Source organism: Psammomys obesus, unplaced genomic scaffold (assembly GCF_907164565.1).
Source record: "Psammomys obesus unplaced genomic scaffold, mPsaObe1.curated_primary_1811, whole genome shotgun sequence".
In the NCBI taxonomy this organism is placed as follows: domain Eukaryota; kingdom Metazoa; phylum Chordata; class Mammalia; order Rodentia; family Muridae; genus Psammomys; species Psammomys obesus.
The window spans coordinates 10,825,150-10,844,999 of record NW_026596149.1 but is presented as its reverse complement, the minus strand read 5'-3'; the positions used below and the strand labels follow the sequence as shown (position 1 = coordinate 10,844,999).

General features: G+C 45.6%; 1 protein-coding gene and 1 pseudogene across 3 annotated transcripts in view; one reads left to right on the top strand and one right to left on the bottom strand.

The window, feature by feature from the left end:
* Positions 1-19,850, bottom strand: part of Ccdc3 (coiled-coil domain containing 3) — a 171,110-nt gene that overhangs the window by 119,576 nt on the left and 31,684 nt on the right. The gene's annotated exons all lie outside the window — the stretch shown is intronic.
* LOC129666641 (60S ribosomal protein L21-like) lies at positions 4,129-7,678 on the top strand (annotated as a pseudogene).

Genomic DNA, 19,850 nt, shown 5'->3' with positions numbered 1-19,850 from the left:
TCAATGCAAATGTCAAATTTCCTCAATCCCTTCCTCCACCTTCCATGAAGAATGCCTAGTTCTGCTTAGAGGGACATAGAAAACCTGTTGTAACACCCCAGGCTGAATCTTTTATGCCTTAATTGTAGGGCTATTCATGGCAAGTATGGCTACCTCTCAGTTCCCAGAGTGAGTTTGTCTCCCTGATCTGCTCTGCATGGACCGTTACATTCTCAGAGAGCGGTCCCTTCTGCCCTTGCTTTTCTGCCAACACTAGCCATGCCTTCTTGGAAGCACTAATAGATCAGGAAAGTCTCTGAACAACCGTGAGCGAAAACACTTCCTAAGTGTTTCTATTAATTCTTAAGTGCAGGATCAGCATGACGATTCCCTGACTATCCCTGCACGTTTCCTTGCCATCTGACATTCTGGAACCAGCCACGAGGGTATTATCATTAACTATATAATGAAATTTGAAATATATATGAGCAAAGTGTACATCATGTAGAGGTGTGTGTGTGTGTGTGTGTGTGTGTGTAGTGTGTGTGAAAGAGAGAAAGACTGCATCTAAGAGTACATGCCTGTCATTCATTATATCCAGAGCTGCATGTTTTTTTTTTAATCATCTTGTTTGAATTTTCTATTTTTCATTGTAAAACTCAAAGAGTTTGGCTGCATAATAAAGGAGATGGGTGTACAAATTTCAAGAGCCATATTTGGGGAGCAAGACCTCCTGAGTTGTTCGCTGCGTGGGGATGAAGGTCAAGTCTCCGGAGTAAGTCCATGATAGGGGGCATCTCAGGCATCCTGTGAGTTCTCAAATCCTCAGAAGATAAGCAAAGATAAGCCCCTGTCGCTAGAGAAATAGTTCAGTGGGCAATGTGTTTGCTGTGCAAGTGTGCAAACCTGAGTGGGATCAGCAAATCCCACATTAAAAAAAAAAAAAGTCATTCTGAGGTGTTGAGTCCTAAGGGCTTGCTGGCCAGCTGGAATGGCCTATCAGGCAAGCTCCAGGCCAAAGAAGAGACCCTGTCTCAAAAAAAGAAAGAAAAAAAAACAAAAAACCGTGGCTAGCATCTGAAGAACACCCACCGAGGTTAACCTAAGGTTGACCAATATATAGCCCCCACACGCACATGCACATGTGTGTGCTTTTACAACATACACATCACACATATGTCAATGCACACACACGTGCTCGAGCATGCGCAACGTGCACCCCTACCTTCCATTCCTTCTGGTCACCAGCAACACTGTGAATTACTAGTTAACCAACTGTCTATGCATTTTCCGTATACACTTTGGTTAACAAAGAAATGAAATTAGTTAGACTCTCCATCCAGGGTTGGTACTTAAAATTCACACAAATCAGTTGATACCTGTTAGGAGAGAGGTTGAGGAGAGAGAGCCTGCAGGAGAGAGAGCCTGCGGGGGAGAGAGCCTGCAGGCTTTTTTTTTTTTTCTTTGCATACAGGAAGCTGGAAGCCTAGCTGTCTCTCTTTCACCTATTCAGAGCTATGGAATTGACAGAGCCAAAGGCCCCTCTGTGGAAATATCTGTCCTCACCTGTGAAGTTAGAAAATAACTCATGAATATTTATAAGCCTCCCCCAGCCAAGGCAGGCGAATGAGAACAGTTGGAAGAAGTAAGATAAAGAATCAAATCTAGCTTTAAAAAAAAAAAAAAAAAACAGTTGAGATGTCTTGGAGAATGTTTTGTAAACCCTTTTGCAAAGGAAACAAAAGCAGGGGAAAGGAAATGCAATTCTTACAGTTGGAGAGGGAGTTTGGCCACGGAAATGTGACAGGGCTAAATCATGAGAACCCCAGGTCATGGAGAAAGCGGCCTCGAAGCCTGAAATCTATACCACAGAGCACCACAGAGCGTCTGTTGGGAGAGCAGATGCAGGAACGCGGTGATTAAAGGCGATCCCAGGTGTGAAGAACAGCTCGCTGCAGCTGATTTCCTCATGCCTCCACTGATTGATTTCCTGAGAGAAAGCAGCCAGGCTTCTCTCTCCTTGCTCTCTAAGGAGGAAGTAGGAGTTGGGAGAAGTAGCAGGCAAGCATGGCTTGTTGGTATTTCTGACCCAAGCTCTTAGTGTTGCCGTATATCTGTCCTGAGGGTTTCCTGGGGAGGCAGCTGCAACCCTGAGCAACGAAAATGCCTAGTGTTCACCTGTGTTGGAGGTGCTGGCCACATCCTTTGTCATGGCCATAGGAGCAGATTTGAAGGTTCCCAGCCTCCAGCCTGGGAATGTGTCTGTGCTGTTGGGAGTCTTACGGATGCACAGCAGGGAAGGCATCCCTTTTCCCTGTTAATCCCGTGAGGCTAACGGTGTGCAGGAAATCAAGCGGGAGGTTCTCAACCTGTGGGTCGAAATCTTAGGAACCCCCCCAAGCGTAAATTTATTTCTGCTGCTATTTTATAACTGTAATTCTGTTACTGAGTGATGTCTCAGTTCCTAAGACCACTGGAAATATGTGTTTGCTCATGGTCTCCAGCCACAGGTTGAATTAGGATGCTGCAGAGGAAGGGTGCTTAAGTGGTTAAATGGGCTACATCTGTAGAAGGGCTGAATTCAGGAGTCATGACTGGGCTTTGAGGACAGTGGTCACGGTGACCAGTGACCTGACAACACACTAGAATCAAAGTCGGATATGGTCCAGCTGCAGATGATGATATAATCATTGTATCGCAATGTGAAAAGGTTAGACGGTACTGCGAGATGTTAAGGTGTCTTTGCATCATCATTCTGATTCTGCCCTAAAGGAGAGCCAAGTCTTTCTGACTCTTGTATTATTCTCTTTTTCTGTTTGTTTTGGTCACAGGCTACTCCTTAGCTGCCTTGCTAGAGAGAGGGAGGATCACTTCTCACCCAGCAAGGGCATTTCAGGGCTGACTTGACACTGATGTACGCTTGGGCCCTATTCGGTGTTGAAGGTGGCTGGAGGGGTGGTCAAGGATCTGGCTCAACTGGCAGAATGCTTGCCTAGCGTACAGGAAGCCCTGAGTGGGGTGCCCAGCATCACACAGCAGCTGTGATGGAGCATTTCTGTAATGCCAGCACTGAGAATGTAAAGGTAGCTGGATCAGTACTTTAAGATCAACATAGTGAGTTCAAGGTCAGCCTAGGTTACTTGAGAACCTGCCTTGAGACAAACAAAAAACAGGTGTGGGAGCAGCAGGGCGTGGCGGAAAGTCCCAAGCACCGGTGGCTGGTGGGCCATTCGTGTGTAGTTCCCAGGTCAGATACTGAACTCTCAATTATCTTGCTCCAAAACTGTGCACTGACACCCCCACCCAGGGCCACTGAGCACCTCTAACATTTCAGTGTCAAGTACAGAGCACCTAAGGTCTCCATAGCAGCTATCACTGTGCTATTCTTCCTTCAAACTCAGGGTGACTTGTGGGGGGGGGACACTGGTGAACTTTTGATATCCTGAAGCTCCTTTGTGGGGTGAGGCTGATGTAATGAGGAGAGGGAGATTGCTGGAAAGAGTTAGCAGCTGGGAGGTGTGGAGTCTGTGCCCTAGACCTAGAGGTGAAGGGCCAAGGTGAGGAGGACAGCGGAAGATCCACCATGAGCCTGAGAGGGGCGGTTCTCAATAGGAAAGAGAGCTAAACGGTTCTGCATGGACAAATTAAAGCAGAATGAATGTCCTGGAACCAATCATCTGTGCTGCAGAGCAGGAAGTGATGTGGGACTTGTGTCCCCAGGCACATCCTGCAGAAGATATATACGGAGCTGTTCACCTAAGCATGAGGGCCTCTCTTATGGGACCTCAGAGAGAGCCCGAAGATGCAAACTATTGGAGTAATGTATTCCCAAAATTTTATCTATTGCTTTTTTCTGATGAGATTGTGCCTTTCCTGTAGTCATTCTTTGCTCTGGTGGTGGCCCAGGTCTAGATTCCAAGGTCCCGTACATGCACTGTACCACTGAGCTACACCCTTAGCACTGTGTGTGTTTGTTTATGGCTCATTTACTTGTGCTGAGAATATGCTAAGTGCAGCTTAAACTTAAAAAACGGCACAAAAAGATCTGGTTGGATCGAATTGTGCCTATAGTTAACACTGTATTCTGCACTTAGAAATGTCTTAAGAGTCCTTTCCACCGAGGCAGCCATCTTGCAGAAACTCACCAAGATGACAAACACAAAGGGGAAGAGGAGAGGCAGTCGGTACCTGTTCTCCAGGCCTTTCAGGGAACACTGAGTTGTTCCGTTGGCCACATACATGTGAATCTAAAAAAAAAAAAAGGTGACAATGTAGACATCAAGAGGATGGGCACTGTTCAAAAAGGAATGCTCCATAAGTGTTACCATGGCAAAACTCGTAGTACAACGTCACCCAGCATGTTCTGGGCATCACTATGAACAAGCAGGTTAAGGGCAAGAGCCTCAACAAGAGAACCAGTGTGTTCATTGAGCACATCAGGCATTGGAAGAGCTGGGACAGCTCCCTGATGTCGGGACCCACTCCCGCCATTACAAGATGGCGCCGGCTTCCTGCTTCCTGGTTCTTCTTGCCAGCATTTTCGCGCTTCTTGTCAGCATTGCTTCGCGATTTGCGCATGCGCCGCCTTATGCTAATGTAGGATTGTGTGATCCTCCAATGGGAGATCACATGTTAATTGGGTATTATGTGGAGCACCAATTACAGATGAACACGCCTCTCTGCTGGCTATTTAAGCAGAGCACAACCCGGGGTCTGGGTCCTTCACCATCTGCAAGAAAGAGCTGTACAATAAACTTGCCGCTGAAGAAATCCTCAGTTGTTGCGTCGTCCTTATCGGCAAAGGCCGGTCGCGACAAGTGGTGCCGAAACCCGGGAACCGCCGAACCCCGGAGTGGAGGATCGCTTCGAAGGACCCCGACTGCTCGTCGAGTAAGGATTCAAAGTCAGTGGCGTGAGAACCGCGGTACTTTTCTGCAAGGTATGATTGATTGGATGTGGGGTGGATTGTTTATTGCTTGCTGTTCCATTTACATTTTGTTTTGCTGTCTGTGCCTTAATTGCGGGAAACGAGATAAAGTGTGTGTTTCTCCACCTTGTGATACAAACGGACTGTAAGCCTCAGGTAGATAACTGAGCCGTCCTTCCCACTCCTGTAGATAAAGGAAGCATGGGAAATCATCCAGTAAAGCCGTTTTTAGAAGCGGTGCACGTATTACTTAAGGAGAAGGATTTGAAAATTTCGAGGTATGTGCTCCGTAATTTTATTAAGGAAGTGGATCGGGTGGCTCCTTGGTTTCAAATATCGGGCGACCTGACTATGGGTTGTTGGGACAAGTTAGGCCATGACTTAGAAGAAGAGAAAGAGAAGGGAACATTGAGGCCAGGGACTTTTCCTATCTACAAGTTGATTAAATCATGTTTGAAAGATGAGAAATGCAAAGACAAAGTGAAAGAAGGGCAGAGGGTGTTGGCAGATCATCAAGACAGTCTATCCGAAGCAGAAAAGGGAATTAAGACCGGTAAATCCCCTAAGGATGGGACCAAAGAAGATAAGGCTAAAGCGCCGAAGGCGCGAAAGCTAGTTAAGAAGTCAAAGAAACCAAAACAGACTGGTAGCAAGGAAAAGAAGAGTGGTGCCCCGCTATATCCTAGTTTAGCGGAGTTTCAGAATTTGAAAGTCGCCTCGTCATCGAGCAAGCCGGAGTCTACAGAGAGCGAAAACAGCTCTTCTGAGAATCAACAAACTGATGAGGAGTCAGGGCTCGACCCTGACGAGCAGGCAGAGTTGGATGAGGAAGCAGCTAAATATGAGGAAGGGCGTTACTGCCCAGATCCGCCACCATATGTGGCCTATGCTGGCACTTCCGGGTTCTCCATGCGGAAGTCAGCCACTGAAAAACCCAAATCTGCAGAGACAAAATTTTCCCTGATATCAGAAAAAGAGAGGAAGCGGATTAAAACCGCGTTCCCAATCTGGGAGGACGCTCAGAATAATAGACATCATTCTCCTTTAGATCTTAAACAGTTGAAGGCATTAGCAGAAGCAGTCCAGACATATGGCGTCAGTGCCTCCTTTACAGTGGCGCTGATAAAGACTGGCTGACAATGCCATGACTCCAGACGATTGGTACAATACTGTAAGAGCCTGTCTGACTATGGGGCAATATTTAGACTGGAAGTCCATCTTTCACGAGCTGTGCTCAGCTCAAGCAAAGCAAAATATAGCCAATCAACGGCCTCAATGGAATTATGATATGCTTACTGGACAAGGCCAGTGGGTAGTTAATCAGACCTTATACCCACCTGAAGTATATGAACAAATACCGGTAACAAATCAAGGCTTGGCAGCAGCTGTGCTCTCTGCTCTTATTACTCCTTACACTAGCCATCAAGTACAGGTGCTATGCTCCACTCTAGATGTATGGGCTGTGTTACGATGCACCTACTCCGGCAACATTGATAATCATTAAAGGACCGGATCCTATTTTAATAAGATCCAGGGGAGCTGTGTGTATTTTCCCACAGGACCAAGAAAATCCAATTTGGGTTCCGGCGCGATTGACCCGGGTGGTGAAGCACGATGACCCTGATCCTGATCCTGATGTTGAACGGACTGCTGACGAGCTTGGAGGTGGAGACCCAGGAGATTCGATGGGGGATCCTGTCAGCCTTTCCTCGACCCATGCCGGTGATGCATGATGCACAAGTCTTCCCAAGATTTTTCGCCACTAATGACTCTCTGGGACTACCTTATTTGCCAATGTCTATCTTCTGCCTTTTCCTATTTTAAGGAGTGGGTTGGCGTGGGAATATTTGGAGTGTTGCTACTGGCTGGACTGTTTCTCTGTTTTTGGTTGCTCTGCAGATTCAAAAGACAACAACATTTCAAAAATGTGGCCATGGTTTAGGCTATGTTGGCTGTGGAACAGGGAGCCTCCCCTCAAGTCTGGCTTAACGTGCTCAGCCGTTGAGACTCTGTCAGAACTTTTAGCACCCCTGAAGGGCACAGGTTCCCATTGCACCAGGATGCTGTTCAAGACAGACTTCTGCACCTCCCAGGGCTCAGGTTCCCATTGCACGGGACTCAAGGTGCAGAGGGTCTCTTACACTGTGTAAACTCCTTGATCGCTGATGCTGTTGGCTCAGCAGGCTGATCGGTAACCTCATGGTGTGTTATTTTTCTGATTGAGATGGCCTCTTATATATATAAAAGGGGGAGATGTCGGGAGCCACTCCCGCCATTACAAGATGGCGCCGGCTTCCTGCTTCCTGGTTTCTTCTTGCCAGCATTTTCGCGCTTCTTGTCAGCATTGCTTCGCGATTTGCGCATGCGCCGCCTTATGCTAATGTAGGATTGTGTGATCCTCCAATGGGAGATCACATGTTAATTGGGTATTATGTGGAGCACCAATTACAGATGAACATGCCTCTCTGCTGGCTATTTAAGCAGAGCACAACCCGGGGTCTGGGTCCTTCACCATCTGCAAGAAAGAGCTGTTCAATAAACTTGCCGCTGAAGAAATCCTCGGTTGTTGCGTCGTCCTTATCGGCAAAGGCCGGTCGCGACACCCTGAAGCACGTGAAGGAGGACCACCAGAAGAAGAAGGAAGCCAAGGAGAAGGGCACCTGGGTTTAGCTCAAGTGCCAGCCTGTGCCCCTCTGAGAAGCACACTTTGTTAGGACCAATGGGAAGGAGCCAGAGCTTCTGGAACACGTTCCATATGAGATCATGGCCTAATATACAAAAAATAAAGGCCCAGACTGTACATACGTAAAAGAAATGTCTTGAAAATTTGCTGGACATGATTGGCCATGTCTGGAAACTTTGTACGTAGGATACTGTAGCAGGATTACAAGTTTGAGGACAGTGAATCACTGCCAAAGGAAAGGGAGGGAAGGAGAGAGGGAGGGAGGAGCAAGGGAGGAAGGGATGGAAAGGAGAGAGAAAGGGAGGAACAATAATGGCTTCTTACTGAATTTAAATGAAACACATACAAATAAAGTTGAATTTTTTTTCTTCATCCTCAAGTTTGGGTATTCCTGATCTCCTAAATGGGAGATGGAGCTAGAGAAAGGCTTTTTTCCTCAAACCTCAAAAGGACAATAAAACCCAGGGCTTTATGTATTCAGACTCAAGATAGAGCACTTGCCTAGCAAGCTGGAGGCCCTGGGTTCAGTTCCCACTGGGTGTGTTGGGGAGAGGCGATTAAGAGACAATTTAATGCATTCTCTTTCTCTAATACAAGCCATCTGAAAACAGTATGAGTGGAGTCACAGTTTTGTTGTTGTTTTCTTAAACTGATGTAAAATAGTTATCACAAATTAGTTATTTTATTCAGTAGTTTTCCTCCTCAGTAAAGTTGGGATAACCACAACTTTAAAACTAGTAAATAATGTTATTAAAATAATCCTGATCTTTAAAATCTCACACACAAAAAAAATGTCTATTTTACATTTTGCTCTGAATGTCAAGGCTACAAGAATAACATTTCCTATATTCAAATAGTTTACAGCTGTACTTCCCCCCCATCCAAAGGAAAGAGAAAACAAAGTCACACATGATTTGTTAAGGGGTAAGTTATTTGAGAAGCCAAAAATAAAATAGCCAATCGTTAGCATTCATGTGATACACTCATAACCTCAACAGTCACTAACAATGATTATTACTAGCAATCATTGCCACTAACTGCGATTCTTAGAACATGAGGATGAGTGCCCAAGGGCTGGTGGAGGCTGATCAGCAGACCACTGTTTCCCATCTGCATTGCCAGCTCCCACTGTGCACAGCTCCGCATGCATGTAATTTTAAAATCCAAGCAAAGTGCAGAATATAAAACTTCCCCTCTGTAGTGGTTTACATGAGAATGGCCCCCATAGGCTCATATGTCTGAGTACTTGGTCTCCACTTGATGGCGCTATTTGGGAAGGATTAAGAGGTATGGCCTCATTGGAGTTGGTGTGTCACTGGGAGTGAATGTTGAGGTTTCAGAAGACTCTCACCATCCCCAGATCTCTGCCTTCTACTTTCCAGCTGGATTGTAAGCTCCCAGCTGTTCCTGCTTATCTTCCACCATCATAGACTCTAACTAGCCTCTGAAACCGTAAATTCAAATTAAACACTTTCTTTTAGAAGTTTCCTTAGTTATGATGTTTTGTCAGAGCAGGAAAAAGGGAACTATGACACTCGTGTCTGGTGTCATTGAATGCTTTATGAACAGGGGATATAATCATGCCCCCAAAGAAAGCCAATCATCTTGCTTAGCTCTCTTTGTAGGTCTTCCCAGTATCTGCTCAATAGCGAGGAGTTGGTGGCTGTATATAGGTAGGACAGTTACGGTTTGGAAATGGGAACTGTTGGTGATCATTGATTTATATCATAATGTATGAAGAACCCAAATTAGAACTTTTTGCAAAAGTCATAAGTAAGAAAAATGTCATGATTGCTACGTCTCCAAGTGAGAGATGTTGATTAGCCTGAAGGACACTTGGGATTCATTTGTCACCTGCAAGCCGAAAGCTGGCAACGCATTTGTACTCCACTCAGCCTAAAATAAGGCCCAGGTCTAGTGTGGCCAGACATGATGATCACGTAGCTCTCAGTGCTGCTCTGTGTCGTGTGGCACGGAAGGGGTAGACTGGGTAGGGCCGTAGAGTTCTGCTACTCTCAGCCCAGCGGTGGCAAACTGCCTTGGCTGTTCCGCTGGCCACACCCATTCTCCCCTGCCTGTCTTCATGAATGCCCTCCTGTTTCCTGGAACGTGCTTCCTTCCCTGTCTGCAGTCCCTCAAGCTTCTCATCGAGTAATACTCATTTTGTACATTCATGTGAGCATGCATACATTGCGCTCACGTGTGCGCACATGCCTGTAGAGGCTAGAGTTCAATGTCTAGTATCTTCCTCAGTAACTAGCCACCTTTTTTATTTTTTTAAAACAGTCTCTTTGAGCCTAGAGCTCATCAGCTGGGCAGCAAGCTTCAGGGGTCCTCCTGTCTGTACCTCCTGGGAGGAGTTGAAGGCGCACATGTGAGGCCCAGCTTTTTATTTGGGTCAGCATTTTACTCACGGAGCTATCTTCCAGCCCCTACTCACAAACTCTCTGTTCCTTGAGTCTGCCACTCAGTGACAATTTCAGTAACTATTTTTCTTTCCTTTTAAGATTTAAGTTTTGATTGTGTGGGGGGTGATATATGTATGTGGGTACCTGCAGAGACCAGAATAGGGTCCCCTGGAGCTGGAGTTACCAGAGGTTGTGAATCACCTGATGTGTGTTCTGGGAACTAAATTCAGGTCCTCAGGAAAAGGAAACCCTTTGCCTTTCCATCTTCCTCAGCCTTACCTTGACTTCTGTGAGGGCAGGAATTTATCTTGATGGTCTTTGAGTCCTCCTGGCCTATCTGACTCAGCCATAAGGGAATTCAATAATCTATTGAACCATTCTTCTCTTCTTTCTCTGTCCTACTGTCTAATGTCTAAGCCCCTATTCACCCTTGAGACATTCATGTCTTGTTTAAAAGCACTTACCTGCACTTGTGTATCTTAGTTATCTATTATCACAGAATAACCAAAAAAAAAAAAAAAAATTCAGTGGCTTTTTTTTTTTTTTTTTGAGGCAGGGTCTCACATAGCCCAGTCTGGCCTTGAACTCAATATTCAGCTGAAGGTGAACTTGAACTCCTGATTCTTCTGCCTCTACCTCCCATGCTGGAATTATAGGCATGTGCTACCTGGTCTACACAGTTCTGGGGATCAAATCCAGGACCTCATGCACACAAGGCAATCACTCTACCAAATGAGCCAGACCCACAACCCTATCACTTCCTATGATTCTATGAGTTAATGGGCCTTAGCTCAGCAGTTCTTCTGGATCGTGGTCACAAATGCTTCTGAGTTTGACTGGGAGCTCAGCTGGGCAGAACACCCATGGAGACATCACTCAGAAGACAAACAGCTGCTGCTAGCCTTTGCTTGGGCCCCTCCCTCTCCCACAAACTAAACAGGCTTTCATGATGTAGCAGCTGGGCTCCCAGCGAGCAGAAGTTAGGTAGTCACGGGGTGCTGCCTCTGGTAACGATGCCTCTGCTTCAGTCTGCTGACCAGTGCAAGCCATGAGGACAGCCCGGCTCCAAGGGAGGGAAATGAGAGCCACCTGTCAGGGGAGAGGCGTGTACAGCAAAGGGAGAAAAAGCTGAGCCAAGCCTGGGAGCTTAAACCCGCAACCCCAGCACTTGGGACACTCAGGCACAAAACTGACAGAGTTTGAGAGAGACTTGGGCTCTGTAGTGAGTTACAGGCCATAATGGGCACCAGAGTGAGACCCTGTCTCAAACAAACATAAAGGTGATATCCCATTGTGATCCTTACAGGACTTTTGTTTTTGTTGAAGGATTCACTCTATTCCAAAATGTGTATTGGCCTTCCTAAAAACAAACATGACCATGTTATAAGGTTAGTCTCCCCCCCTCTCTCTCTTGTCTCTCTCTCTGACTCTCAGCATGTATGTGTGTGTGTGTGTGTGTGTGTGTGTGTGTGTGTGTGTGTGCGTGAGCGCGCATGCACGCCTGTACTCTGCATTTTCCCTGCCAGCCTCCTCCCTTCTGACCTGCGGATGGGCCTGCAGACCCAGCCCTTTGCCGGCTGAGCAACTAGGGAGATAATGTGTTTAACTGGCAGAGGGCTGGGCCACAGCTAAGCAGTAAAACACTTCCCCAGCATGCACAAGGCCTGGGGTCCTGTGCTGCAGAGAAATAAACAATAAATAAACAGATAAATAAATAGATAAGTAAATAAATAAAGATGAAACTTCTTTTTGAAAGGAAATGGGTTGCACCTATCTAGCATACATGAAGCCCTGGGTAACAAGTTCAAGGCCATTCTGGGCTACATAAGACCCCTAAGAAAAACAAAAACAAAAACAAGTAATGGCACATACCTGCAGCCCCAGCACTCAGAGAGCTGCAGTCAAAACCAGCCTGGACCGCACAGAGAACTACTGTCTTGGAAAATAAAGAAACAAATGCAGAAAGAAACCTTTTAAGTTTCATTGACAGGGATGGTCTCTTCCCGCTTCGGTCTAATGTAGAAGGAGAACTCCCTATTGCAGGAAACTTGGGTATTTCCTATGAATGTCTCCAATAGGATTGCCGTGTTAGGGGGGTGGGGAAGGGGGCTAGTGGGGTTTTATCAGCTAATGTTTGTATCCATTAGGTGTGAGTAATTACTGTAACAAAACTTAAATTTTCAGCCTAACATATTGGCCTTTAAGTCTCATACCTCTCACAGCCCAGGGTATTTATTGTCCAAGTCAATGAGGGCAGTAGGCTCTCGGCAGCCCTCTAGGCCTGAGGGCAGGGGCATCTCTGCCCTTGAGCGCCAAAGCTTATGGGGGAGAAATAAAATGAGAATTCGGGTTTGTTGCTGCTGCTGTTGTTTTAAGGCCAAGTCTAGAAAATTGCATCTATCACTTCTTTTTGCCTTTCACGGCTACAGCTACATGCATAACAGTGCCATGGCGAAGTTGCGCACTGTGCCTGTTTCACAAGGCTCAAGACAGGGTCTTCGGGAGCAGCCAGCCCTGGGAAGAGCATGGGGAGGTGCGGATGAGTTAAGAGACAGTTTAGGCTTGCACACAGCGCCACCTGCGGCTCAGAAAAGGAACAGGCAGTGGGTTGCACTGGAGCCGAGGATCAGAGTTACCAGATTAGAAGAATCAGAAGGTGGTGGTATTCTCAGATCTTAACTGGTTTGGAAACCACAGACATCCAGACAGCTGTTTTTTTCTGTTTTAACAGACACCGGCTGTGTTGGCTAGTTTTTTGTCAACCTGCTAAAAGATAGAGTCAACTGAAAACGGGAACCGCAATTAAAAAGATGCCTCCACCAGATTTACTGTAGGTTAGTCTGTGGGGCTTTTGACTGATTAATGTGGACAGGCCCAGCCCATAGAAGCGGTGGCATCTGTGAGCAGGTGGTCCTGGATGGTAAAAGAGACTGAACAAGCTACAGGGGGCAAGCCAGGAAGCAGAGCTCATTCCTCTGTAGTTTCTTCCTGCCCCGCTTGGGTTCCTGCCCTGACTCCACCCAATGATGAGCTGGTGCCTGGAAGTCTAAGGTAAAATAAATGCTTTCCTCTCCAAGTTGCTTTGGGTTGTAGTGTTTGATTGAGGCAACAGAAACCCTAAGACACCGACACAACACTGTGAGAATGGCCAGCAGGAGTTGTTTAGTTTTTGTTTATCTTTCTGTGAAACCAAACTAGGAAGCAAACACGGGAGCGGGAATCCAGAACACTGTGTGAAGATTCATGTTGGGAATGCGGCTGTGTTGTTCCATGGATAATGGAATGCTGAACCAATATGAGAAGGTCTAGAGCTGGCCCTGCCTTGTCTCAGTTTTAGGGTGAGGGAACAGGATGGCTTTTCCAGATCTTTCCAGCTGAGAGCTGTAAACAAGTCCTATATATATAACACATTTCAAGATGGCAGTTGAAGCCAAATAAACATACCTGATCCCTCAGGGAATGTGTTTTGTTATTTTTTTTTAATTTGGTTTGTTTTCTTTCTTTTAAAAACTCTGAATCCCTGTGTTATGTTTTTCATATCTAACACATCTGCCACTTAAAAGATTCTGAAAATGCAGACACTGGTGAATTAGAGAGCAAGGACTTGCTCTGTAAATTAATCTCCAACTGATTGTAGGTTGGTGGTGAGAGGATTAGGGTCACTGTGTTGGTATGGCTGATGAAGTCCTGTAATTAATCATGATCAATAGGTAATCAGCTACTGATTGCCTATTATCAACTGTGAGTCAAGAACATGCTAGTTGCTGTACATGCAGTGTATCAATTTGTATGTTCTAAACATCTGTGCTCCCGCCCCCACAAAAAAATTCACCATTGTGATGCTATTGGGAGGTGGGGCCTCTGCTTTTAAGGATGGTGAGATCATGCGTGGAGCCCTCCTGACTGGGATTTGAGGCTCAGAGGAGCTCTTTGCCCTTCACCATGTTAAGGCACATGAAGAAAACACCATTGGCTCACCAAGCCTGCCAGGGACTTGACCTTGGACGCCTCAGCTTCCAGAACTGTGAGGAATAAATCACTGCTATTTGTAAACCATGGTATTTTGTTATAGCTTCCCAAACAGGAAAAGACATAAATTCCCACACCCTCTCTGGAGAGGACTGTTGTTAGACCGTGTAACAGGACAGAGAACTGACACAGGAAATGTGGTGAGAAGTGCTGAAGAAGGGAAAGTGCGTCAGGCAAGTAACTGACCATCAAAGCTGGGTGCTCCGGTCCTAGCGTGCAGGCAAGCTGCTGGCACATAGCATTCCCCAGTGTGTGGTGCTAACCTTAAGGGAGCCCATCTCTATTCTCTCTTCTAGTACTTTTTGGGCATTTGAAAAAACCTTTATCTTCATGAAGCAGGGAGCCAAGGTCCAGGGTGATTCAGCCTCAGCTCTCCATAGAACTGCCTCTAGTTTGTGAGCTTCAGGTGAGTGAGAAATATTACAGACAGTACTCCTGAGAAATCTGTACATTCCTTTCCTAAAAGAGGCAATGGTATTGGTTATAATCATGCAGCCTCACCTCAAAGATGGTTTTTAGAAGTAATAATATGTGTTAATGTAGTGCTATTGTCTTACATAAGGAATAATGCTTCTCTTCAGCAATTGTCCTCTTTTTAAATCTGATGAGCAACCAGTCGCGTTTCTCTTTTTGCAATGGTGACTAAGATGCTTAAAGTCAAAATGTGTGGCCTACCCATTGCGTGTGCATAGGGTAGCACAGTGTGCTTTGTGTCTTAGTTGGGGTTACACCACAACCAAAAGCAAGTTGGGGGATGAAAGGGTTTATAGGGCTTATACTTTCATGCCGTGGTCCATCAAGGAAGGAAGTCAGGACAGGAGCGCAAACACAGCAGGAACCCGGAAGCAGCTGATACCAAGGTCATCAAGGGGCGCTGCTTACAGGCTTGCCCCTCATGGCTCGCTCAGACTGCTTTGTTATAGACCCCAGGACCACCATCCCAGGGATGGGAGCACCCACAATGGCCTGGGCCCTCCCCATCAATCACTAATTAAGAACACACCATATAGCGGGATCTATGGAGCCATTTTCTCAATTGAGGTTCCCTCCTTTCATGTTGACATGACTAGCCAGCACACTTTGCTTGTGTGTGTGCACGCACGTGATTGTACATGTGTGTATGTACATGCAGGTAGAGATCAGACATCAACATTAGTGTGTTTCTCGATTGCTCTCTGTCTTGTCTTTTGAGACAGGGTTTCTCATTGAACCCGGAGCTCATCAATCCTGCTAAGCTGGTTGACCAGGGAGCACCAATGAGCCTCCTCTTTCTGCCCTCCCCCAACACCCACCTAATGCTGGGGTTATAGACATGCCACCACACTTGGCTTCTCATGTGGATGCTGGGGAGCCAAACTCAGAGCCTGGCATTTGCACAGTAAACATTTTACCGACTGAGCCATCCCCCGGCCTCTTTAGGCATTGTTACCAACTTCACTTCTTTTTTTATGTCCTTGTTCTTGCTGGTCTCAACTTTTAAATGTGCACAGCGTGGTTTTTATATTACAGATTCTTACAGAGAGTCTTAAATATTTTTGTTACAAAGAAAAAAAAGGAGAATTGTTTTCAGTCCCATTTTATGTTTGATTTTCAAATATAGTTATTGAATCTCCAGTCTACCTCATAATCCTTGAAAACAAAACAATCCTGTCCCTGTGTGCCATTGATCTTAGTCTAGACCAATCTAAATGGCTTACATGTATGAATATTCATAGGTACATTCAGCCATCATAATCCTTTCGTGGCTACAGATGAGGAAACTGAGCCACTAAAATTATGTACCTGTGGCAATGACACACAAGCAAATAAGATGGAACTGAGATTAAAAACCCAATTGCCTTTCAGAGGCCCCTCTATAGTGGGCTCCCCTCCTATTTCCCTCTCTTCCACCGATTCTGGTATCTATCCCGTTTGCCATTCTGAATGAGATTTAAGCATCCTTCCTCCTTGTTGTTTAGTTTCTTTAGGTCTGTAGATTTAATACAGCTATCCTATATTACATGGCTAATATCCAATTATAAGTCAGCATATACCATGTGTGTCTTTCTGTTTCTGGTTTACCTCACTCAAGAAAATCTTTTCTAGTTCCATCATTTGGCTGCAAATTTTAATATTTCCTTGTTTTTAATAGATGAGTAGTATATTCCATTGTGTAAATGTGCCACAATTTCTGTATCCATTCCTCCGTTAAAAGACACCTAGATTGTTTCCAGATTCTGGCTATCACAAATAATGCTGCTATGAATATAGCTGAGCAAACGTCCTTGTTGAATAGTAGAACAACTTTTGGGTATATACCTAGAAGTGGTATAGCTGGATCCTGAGGTAGTGCTATTCCCAGTTTTCTGAGAAAGCACCAGATAGACTTCCAAAGTGGTTGTACAAGTTTGTACTCCACCAGCAATGGAGGAGGGTTCCCCTTTCTCTACAGCCTCTCCAACATCATTGAACCAGAGGCTGAGACTCACAACCAAACTATGGGCAGAACACTGGGAATCTTACAGAAAAGGGGGGATAGAAGGACACAGAGGGGACAGGAACCCCACAAGAAAACCAATAAAGCTAAAAATATCTGAGCCCAGGGGGTCCTGAAGACACTGATGCACCAACCAAGGACCATGTATGGAAAGGACCTAGACACACACACACACACACACACACACACACCGTTAAGATCTAGCCCACAGGCAGATCAGTTTCAATGGGGATTCCCGAGTAGGGGAGCAGGGGATGCCTCTGTTATGAACTTGGTTGCCTGCTCTTTGATCACTTGCCCCTGGCGATGTGGGCTTGCCAGGCCACAGAGGAAGAGGATCCAGCCAGTCCTAGATCCCCCTTTCAGTTGGCTAGGGGAAGGGGATAAAAGGGAAAAAGAAGGGAGGGTGGGACTGGGAGGAGTTGAGGGAGGGGCTGCAATCAGGATATACAATGAATAAATTGTATAAATAAATAAAACAAAAAACCAATTACCAGACTCCAGAGTCCATTCTACCCACTGGACAACATCTCTGTGAAGCATGGTGGGGCCTCTAGGACATAATTTGTTAGATATTCTGGAGTGGGTACTCTGTAGGATAGTGATGGGGAGGAGGTGGAGTCTGGGGAAGGAGGACAAAAATCAAATTTCTTTTACATAATGTGATGCTAAATCCTGGTTGTCAACTTGACTTGTAGGAGGTTAGTGAGGTCTGTTTCTGGGTGTGTCTATGAGGCCATTTCTACCGACTGTCAGATTCTGAGGGTTCTGACTTCAGAATCATGGAAAGTGGTGAAAAGTAGTAGGCGGGGCCTAGTAGAGGAAGTAGGTTGCTTTCCCTCTGCTTCCTGTTGTCATCCTTGAGCTGCTCTGTTGGCCACACCCTCTCTGTCCTGGTAGACTTACAGCTCTGAAAATGAGAGCTAAAATCTGTCCTCCCTCTTTTAAAATAATAAATATTAAAATAGGAAGTGGTTTTTAATTACTCTAATCCACCTCCCTTGATCTCAGACAGCCCTAATTATCATCTGCTTAAACTCCTTGTGTGTCTTACCGTCAAATATTTAACTTTTTGGAAGTCACTGGACAAAACAGATGAATTCTGTGATGAAGACAGACATTCACCCCATCAATGTTTCCTGATGACTAAAAGCAGCGTATTTTATGTATATGGCCTTTTGCCTGTATGTATGTCTGCGCACCACTTGATGCCTAGTATACACGGAGACCAAAGGAGTGTGTCAGGTCTTCTGGAACTAGAATACAGATGGTTGTGAGCCACTGTGTGGATGCTGGAAATTAACCACAAACCATCTACTGAGCCTCCAAATTTGCTTTTCGATACTGACAATAAATGGATCTCTTTATTTCAAAGAAAATTGTGGAGGGGGTTCTTAAGGGCTGGGTCAGTAGTTAAGAGCACTTACTGCTCTTGCTGAGGACCCACATGGCTTGCTGAGGACCCGCATGGCAGCTTGCAACTATCTATAACTCTGGTCCCAAGGGATCCCATGCTCCCTTTTGACCTCCACGGGCAGCAGGCACACATGCAGGGCACACACAAAAAGAGATAATTTTTTTTAAAGCAAAGAACAGTTGATGTTGCTGAGTCAGGCTTCTCATCCTTCATTTCTCCTCTGAAGGCGCTTAATGAGATTAGAGCTGTAATCCCTCGCCAGGCTTTGCTGCCGGGCTATCTTTAGTGTAGGCTAAAGATATTAACCACGCTCGTGCATTGGAAGGAAAATGTAAAGCTGATTCTCCTCTGTGGTCTCTGCACCGCTCACTGCCCATCAGTCAGCGCTGACAACGTCCGCTGCAGCCACACATCAGCTGCTCCTCCCTCAGCCGCTCTGGCCTGTGTTCACCGGACTTCCTTCAGAGGCCCTGCAGCATCTGGGCATGGCGGCACATTCCGAAACCCAGCACTTGGGAAATGGAGGCAGGAGGGTCCTCTCCATCACAAAGCAAGTCTTAAGGCCTGCCTCCCTTACATGAGACCCCATCTAAAGGAAAAAAAAAATCTACCAAAATAAGCAAACATATCTCTGCAGTACTCTCTTTGGCATCGTGTGTAATATGTATATTGTACATATGTAACATATTACATATATTCAGTACTTGCCATCTGACATAATTATATATGTAATTATTCACATTGTATGTGACAATATATACTCTAAGTACATCTATATAGTCAACATATATGCCACAATGTGTGTGTGTCCTGCCAGGCAAGACAAGGGTCTTCCTTATATTTACTATGTCTTGTGTCAATTACTACAGCAATTGGGCACAGAAATGCGTGGTGAATTAATAGGTTCAGTAACAAATGAATGAATGAACACTGAATTTGAAGTCCTCTCCAATGATCCAACCTTTGCTTAGGGTAATATTTCTCTGTGAGGTCCCTGGCTTGGCATAGTGCACATGCTGACCCTAGCACTGGGGAGGCTGAGCCAGGGAGATCAAGGCAGGCCAGGCTGGACAAACAGAGGAAAAGCAGGTCTCTCTGCCTTTCTCATCCCAGTCCCCTGAAGTTGCTGCTTCAAATGTCAACTTCTCTTTAATCCTAATGTCTAGAACTGGACCTTTTAATTCTTTTCCAAGATGGAGGTCTCACAATATTACCTAGGCTGGTCCTGCACTGCTGAACTTGTTATCCTCCTGTCTCAGCTCCTCGGGTACCAGGATTCCAGGCGTGTGCCATACACTCAGCTGGGAACCTGTATCTTTAAAAGGAGCCACGGAGTCTTTAGGACACAAATTTGAGTCACTGGTTTACCAGGGAATCTCTCATGGTTTGGGATTTTTTTTTTTCAATGATTAATTAGAAGCCAGGTAAAGACTCTTCCTCTCCTATAGATTCTGTAACTACACCCAACCTAGTAACAGTGTGTGCTGCTCTTCTCTTCGTGGAAGACATTGGCTTTCCTGGCAGAAAGGGACTTTCATTTTGGGGGCAACTGGAGTGATGAGATGGCCAGAACCTAGGGAAGATGTGAAGGCCATTGCATCTGTTTATGCCAGTGCTCTAAGGACATTGCCTCCTGGATGCTTTTTTGTCTTCTTTCTGAAATGTCTCATAGTAGGTGACATAGGACAATATAGTGTGTGTGTGTGTGTGTGTGTGTGTGTATGCGCGTGTGTGCGCGCGCGCGCTCACGTGTCACATGCCTGTAATACCAGCACTTAGGTAGGCAGAGGCAGGCAGATTCTGTAAGTTTGAGGCCAGCCTGGTCTACAAATCAAGTCCAGGACAACCAAGGCTACACAGAGAAGCCCTGTATTGAAAAAAAACATATATATATATATATATATATATATATATATATATATATATATATA